This window comes from Melospiza georgiana, chromosome 31 (genome assembly GCF_028018845.1).
Source record: "Melospiza georgiana isolate bMelGeo1 chromosome 31, bMelGeo1.pri, whole genome shotgun sequence".
NCBI lineage: Eukaryota > Metazoa > Chordata > Aves > Passeriformes > Passerellidae > Melospiza > Melospiza georgiana.
In genome coordinates this window covers 1,486,716-1,493,676 of record NC_080460.1, presented here as the reverse complement: position 1 = coordinate 1,493,676, position 6,961 = coordinate 1,486,716, and the positions used below count along the sequence as shown (strand labels likewise).

The 6,961-nt window shown below is 58.2% G+C and overlaps 1 protein-coding gene across 1 annotated transcript in view; it reads right to left on the bottom strand.

Annotated features, from left to right (window-relative positions):
* Positions 1-6,961, bottom strand: part of UNC5D (unc-5 netrin receptor D) — a 340,661-nt gene that overhangs the window by 313,678 nt on the left and 20,022 nt on the right. The gene's annotated exons all lie outside the window — the stretch shown is intronic.

The following is a 6,961-nucleotide window of genomic DNA, read 5'->3' as shown; positions in this document are numbered from 1 at the left end:
CGGACCCCGCGCCCGCGCACCGGGCCCGCCCCAGCGCAGCCCCCGCCTTTGTGCGCCGGCCCCCGGCCCCTCCTCCGCGCCCCCGGCCCCTCCTCCGCTCCCCGGGCTGGGGATGGGGCAGGAGCGGCGTTTTCTGCTCGGATGCTGAGCGAGAAGGGCCCGCGGGGGGATCCGGGCTCGCCGGAGCTGGGGTTGGGTCCGGTGCTTCGGGAACGGGAGGAGCAGCCAGGAGCCCGCCCGGCTGGGAAATGTCCGGGCTGAAGTTCCTGTTCTGCTGCATTCGCAGCGAGGACTTTGAGCTCCAAAACCCCGGCCTGGGCTGTGCCCGGCTCACGCCACAGCCTGGTGGCACCAGCAGGGACACGATCCCCGCGGCTCTGACCGCCCTCAACCCGCTCGGGGGGCTGGAGCTGCTGGGCCAGGGGGGACCTGAGCTCTCCTGACCCCTCCAGGGCTCGCCGGAGTGCGAGGGACGCTCGAAGGGAAACCCCGAAGGTCTCTGCTAAATCCACTCAGGTGGGCCCCGATTTCCGTGGCCCAAGCAGGTCACCAAGCCCAGGATCCCCAGTTCCAGGCTGTGCGTGGCCGCAGGTTTGCCCTGGTTTGACCCGCGAAGGTCTCTGCTAAATCCACTCAGGTGGGCCCCCATTTCTGGAGCCCAACCAGGTGAGGTTGGTTCTGCTCCTGATTTTCCAGCTCCGTGTCCTTCCCGTTGCTCGCTGGCAGCCTGGAACGGGGCTGGAGGTGCAGCGACATTGCCACATCCCTTCCGTCCCTGCCCACCGGCCCCTGGGGGGGTTTGCCTCCTCCTCCTCCTCCTCCTCCTCCTCACCTGGGGAGCCGCTCCCTGCCCGCATTTTCCTGCCTGGATTTTCCTGCCCGGAGTTTTCCACCTGCCCCGTGCGGGACCGGGACGCTGACGCAGCGCTCAGGAATCCCCCGGGCAGCTGGAGCCACATCTGGGCTTGTCTCGGCCACCTCTGGGCTTGTCCCGGGCACATCTGGGCTTGTCCAGTGGCCCGGTCCGGTATGCGGGGAGGGGGGATCGCCCAAGCCAGGACAGGATCCCATTCCAAAATAGGATCCACATTCCAGCCCAGGACCCCATTTCAGCCCAGGATCCCTCACTCCAGCACAGGATTCCCAATTTCAGAACAGGATCCCCAGTTCCAGCCCAGGATCCCCAAATCCACCTTGGGATTCCCCATTCCAGCCCAAGATCCCCCATTCCAACCCAGGATCCCCAGTTTGAGCCCAGGATCCCCCATTCCAGCCCAGGATCCCCCATTCCAGCCCAGGATCCACCGTTCCAGCCTGGGATCCCCAATTTCAGAACAGGACCCCCAGTTCCAGCCCAGGATCCCCAAATCCACCTTGGGATTCCCCATTCCAGCCCGGGATCCCCCATTTCAGCCCACGATCCCTGTTCAGTCTCACATTGGGCTGCTGGGTGCTCATGGCATTGGGATCATTGTATCCCATGGGGTTGGGATCCCATGGGATCCTGTGGGATTGGGATCATTGTGTCCCATGGGGTTGGGAGGGTGCCCTATAGGCTTGGGATGGTGTTTCATGGGGCTGGGATGGTCTCCCATGGTATTGGGATCATTGTATCCCATGGGGTTGGGATCGTGTCCTGTGGGATTGGGACCATCGTGTCCCATGGCATTGGGACCATCATGTCCCATAGGGTTGGAATAGTGTCTCATGGGATTGGGATCATCGTGTCCCTTGGGGTTGGGATGGTGCCCTATAGGCTTGGGATTGTGTTTCATGGGGTTGGGATGGTTTCCCATGGCACTGGGATCATTGAGCCCCACGGGGTTGGGATGGTGTCCCATGGTATTGGGATCATTGGGCCCCACGGGGTTGGGATGGTGTCCCATGGGGCTGGGATGGTCTCCCATGGTATTGGGATCCTTGCGCCCCACGGGGTTGGGATGGTGTCCACTGGAATTGGGATCATCATGTCCCATGGGATTGGGATCGTTGTGTCCCATGGCCTTGGGATCATCGTGACCCATGGGGTTGGGATGGTGCCCTATGGGATTGGGATTGTGTTTCATGGGGTTGGGGATGGTGTCCCATGGCCTTGGGATCATTGTGTTCCATAGCATTGGGACCATTGTGTCCCGTGGGATTGGGATGGTTTTCCTTGACATTGGAGTCATTGTGCTCCACAGAGTTGGGATGGTGCCCCACAGGGTTGGGATGGTGTCCCATGGGGCTGGGGTGGTCTCCCATGGTATTGGGATCATTGTGCCCCATGGGGTTGGGATGGTGTCCCATGGCTGGATCTCCACCCTCTGGCACAGCCCAGGGATCTCAGCCCCGGGATTTGTCCATTTCCCAGTGGGGGCTGGCCCAGCACCCCAGGACTGGGTGGGAAGCGCGACCCCAATCCTGGCCCTGCCCTCCCGGGCTTTGATGGGAGCAGGAACAGAGAGCGGGGCTGCCATTGATGGGATTTAGGGGATTTATGGGATCGAGGTGATTTATGGCAGACGAGATCCACCCCCTGCCTTTTCCTGACGCCGTTTCCTGGCAGCTCCCTCGGTGTCTCTGCTGGGCTGAGCAGCTCCCACAGCCCCCAGAGCAGGGATGGAATCCGATACTCTGGGAGCTCCCGAGTGAGGGAGGAGGGAGAGAAGGAGGAGGAGAAAGAAGGAGGAGGAGGAGGAGGAGGAAGAGGAGAAAAATGAAGGAGAAGGAGGAGGAGAAGGGAGGGAGAAGAGAGAGGGGGAGGAGGAGGAGGGGAAGGAAGAGAAGGAGGAAGAGGAGTAAGAGAACGAGGAGGAAGAAGAAGAGAGGGAGAGGGGAGAAGGAGAGGAAGAGAGAGAAGGTGAAGGAGGAAAAGGAAAAAGAAGGAGAAGGAGGAGGAGGAGAAGGAGAAGGGAGGGAGAAGAGAGAGGGGGAGGAGGAGGAGGAGGGGAAGGAAGAGAACGAGGAGGAGGAAGAGAAGAAGGAGGAGGAGGAGGTGAAGAAAGAAGAGAGGGAGGAGAAGGAGAAGGAAGAGAAGAGGGAGAGGTAAAATTAGAAGTAGAAACAGGAGGACAAGGAGAAGGAGAGGAACGAGCAAGCAAGTTCACGTGAGCACAGAGAGGGTTCAGCAGGATTCCACGAGGGAAAAGGCCCAGGAAAATGGTGATGATTCATTGTCAGCGAGCTCCGTGTTTCTATAGCAAACCACAAACAGGAGGGATCTGCTCCAGCTGGGCCAGAGGCTGGAGCTGCCAGGAATTCTCTGGGCTGGGAGCTCAGCAATTCCAACACCGTGGGGGGGTTGCGGGGGAAAGAGCCCCGCGGTGTCCCTGGGCTGTCCCTGAGGGCATGCTCGGCTCCTCCTGGGCTGGACCTTGACCTGCCTGGCTGCCCCATCCCATCCCATCCCATCCCAATCCCATCCCATGGATCCCAATCCCATCCTTGGCACCACCAGCCCCATGGACCTGGCTGTGCAGGAATTTCAGCCCAGCCATGGGGTGGGGGCTCCTTCCCAAAGGAATTGGCCTGGGAAATCCCTGCAGAGAGGAGGCATCACTCTGTGCATCCCTCCCTATGGTGTGGTTGCTCCTTGGGAGAGTTCCCTGTCCAGTGCTGCCCATCCCATCCCATGGATCCCATCCCATCCAATGGATCCCATGGATCTCATCCCATGGATCCCATCCCACCCCATGGACCCCATCCCATAGATCCCATCCCATAGATCCCATCCCATCCCACCCCACCCCATGGATCCCATCCCACCCCATGCATCCCATCCCATAGATCCCATCCCATAGATCCCATCCCATCCCATCCCACCCCACCCCATGGATCCCATCCCATCCAATGGATCCCATGGATCTCATCCCATGGATCCCATCCCACCCCATAGATCCCATTCCATCCAATGGATCCCATGGATCTCATCCCATGGATCTCATCCCATGGATCCCATCCCATTCCTTCCCATGGATCCCATCCCACCCCATGGATCCCATCCCATCCCACCCTATGGATCCCATCCCACCCCACCCCAACCCACCCCATGCATCCCATCCCACCCCACCTCATGGATCCCATCCCATCCCATCCCATCCCATGGATCCCATCCCATCCCACCCCATCCCATCCCATCCCACCCCATGGATCCCATCCCATGGATCCCATCCCATGGATCCCATCCCATCCCATCCTATCCCATCCCATCCCATCCCATCCCATCCCATCCCATCCCATCCCATCCCATCCCATCCCATCCCATCCCATCCCATCCCATCCCATCCCATCCCATCCCATCCCATCCCATCCCATCCCATGGATCCCATCCCATGGATCCCATCCCATCCCATCCCATCCCATCCCATCCCATCCCATCCCATCCCATCCCATCCCATCCCATCCCATCCCATGGATCCCATCCCATCCCAATCCTGTCAGAACTTGCCCCGGTGCCGCCGCCTCCCCCGCAGCCGCCTCGGAGCCGCGGTTGCTTCACTGCGGAGTCACCTGGAAACCTTCCCAGGGCAAGGGAGCCCCGGAGAGGAGCTGGAACGGATCCCGGTGGAGCTTTGGGCTCCTGAGGAGCGTGGGGTGAAGGCCAGGTCCTGAAATGCCTCCCTGAATCCACCTGGATTTCCCCGCGGTGGGACCTGAGCTGTTGTGAAAATCCCCCCCCCGCAAACATTCCACGTTTTAAGTTTAAAAATTCCTCCAGCAAAACTCAACCACAAAAAAAGACAACAACAACAACAACCAAAAAATCACAATAATCCACTTTTTGTCCTTTGGGGGGTGAACCACGGGTGATTTGTTTCCCTGCAGGGAAATTTTCCTGGGCCTGACTCAGGTTTGGCGGCCCCAGGAGTGGCTCAGGTGGGCAGCGAGTCCCTCCATGTCCCCTCCCACCCCTCCTTCCTCCCTGGACGCAGCCCTAAGTGGATTTGCATGGCTACATGGAATAAAATCCCTTAAATTTTAGTACAAAGGAAAAGCAGAAATGACAAAGACAGGATTTTCCCCCCCTCCCCCTTTTTTTTTTTTTTCCCCATTTTTTTACTACTCCCAGATTATTTACAAATCCCTTGAAATTGGATAGAACTCGGTTCACACTCGTTTGCTGCTCGGGGAGGGAATTACAAGATAATCAGATCAGTGATAAAAGCAAGAAGTAGGTGTGTATTTAATGACTTTTTCCCCCACAGAGCCATGAGGGAGGATTGGAGGAGTGAGGAAAAAGCTGGAAAAGGAAACAAAACAAAACCTACAAAGGCTCCAATGGCACCCGGGGCTGGCAGGGGAAGAAATTCTACCTTGGTTTTTCCACCTGGATTTTCAACAGATCCAGGCAGGGGATGTGGGGTGGGGATGGGGATAGGGAAGGGACATCCCACAGGGCTGTCCCAGCTCTCCGGGTTTGGAGGATGGGGTTTGCTTCCCAAAACCACAGGACAGGAGTTTTCCTTCCAAGAAGGGAGAAAGCGGCCGTGGGACTGCACAAAGGGTGATCCCAAAAGCTGATCCCAGAGCCTGATCCAAAGAGTGATCCCAAAGGGTGATCCAAAATCTGACCTAAAGGGTGATCCCAAAGGGTGATCCCAAAGCCTGATCCAAAGGGTGATCCCAAAGGGTTATCCCAAAACCTCATCCAAAGGCTGATCCCAGAGTCTGATCCCAAAACCTCATCCAAAGTCTGATCCCAAAACCTGATCCCAAAGGCTGATCCAAGCGGTGATCCCAAAGCCTGATCCCAAAGTTTGGTCTCACAGCCTGATCCCAAAGCCTGAGCTCAAGACCTGGTCCCAAAGCCTGAGCCTTCCTGTAGGTGTCAGAGCAGGGATTTGGGACTTCATGACTGGGATATGGCTTTGGGATTGCTGAGGGCTGAGCTTTGGGCTCAGCTTTAGGGCTGGGAATATTCATGAGCTCATCCCCAGCTGCTGTCCCGGGGTTTTGTCCCCATTGAGCTGCACGAAGGGATTTCCAGCCAGGCCCAGGGATAATTCTGACAATTCTTGTTCTGGTGGGGTGGAGCAGGGAATCCCTCCCAACCCATCCCAACCCATCCCAACCCATCCCATCCCAACTCATCCCAACCCATCCCAACTCATCCCAACCCATCCCAATCCATCCCAACCCATCCCAACCCATCCCAACTCATCCCAACCCATCCCAACCCATCCCAACCCGTCCCAACCCATTCCAACCCATCCCAACCCATTCCAACCCATCCCAACCCATCCCAACCCATCCCAACCCATCCCAACCCATCCCAACCCATTCCAACCCATCCCAACCCATCCCAACCCATCCCAACTCATCCCAACCCATTCCAACCCAACCCAACCCATCCCAACCCATCCCAACCCATCCCAACCCATCCCAACTCATCCCAACCAATCCCAATCCATCCCAACTCATCCCAACTCATCCCAACCCGTCCCAACCCATCCCAACCCAACCCAACCCATCCCAACCCATCCCAACCCCATCCCAACACATCCCAACCCATCCCAACCCATTCCAACCCATTCCAACCCATCCCAACCCATTCCAACCCATCCCAACCCATCCCAACCCATCCCAACCCATCCCAACCCATTCCAACCCATTCCAACCCATCCCAACTCATCCCAACCCGTCCCAATCCATCCATACCCATCCCAATCCTACCCTGGGAGTGTGTCCTTCCCAGCAGGAAAGGTGACTCCCACCAGCTCCTCTGTAATTTGGGGTAAAACCTCACCCACCCAGAACAATCCCAGCATGGTTTGGGCTGGAAGGGACCTGAAATATCCAATTCCATGGGCAGGGACACCTCCCACGATCCCAACCTGGCCGTGGGCACTGCCAGAGGTCCAGGGGCAGCCACAGCTGCTCTGGGAAATCCCTGCAGCATTCCCAGGGAGCTCCAGCCAGCTTAGGCCAGGCTTTGCTCCCAGTTCCCATTCCTGGAGCCCTGAGAAGCAGCTCTGGCTCC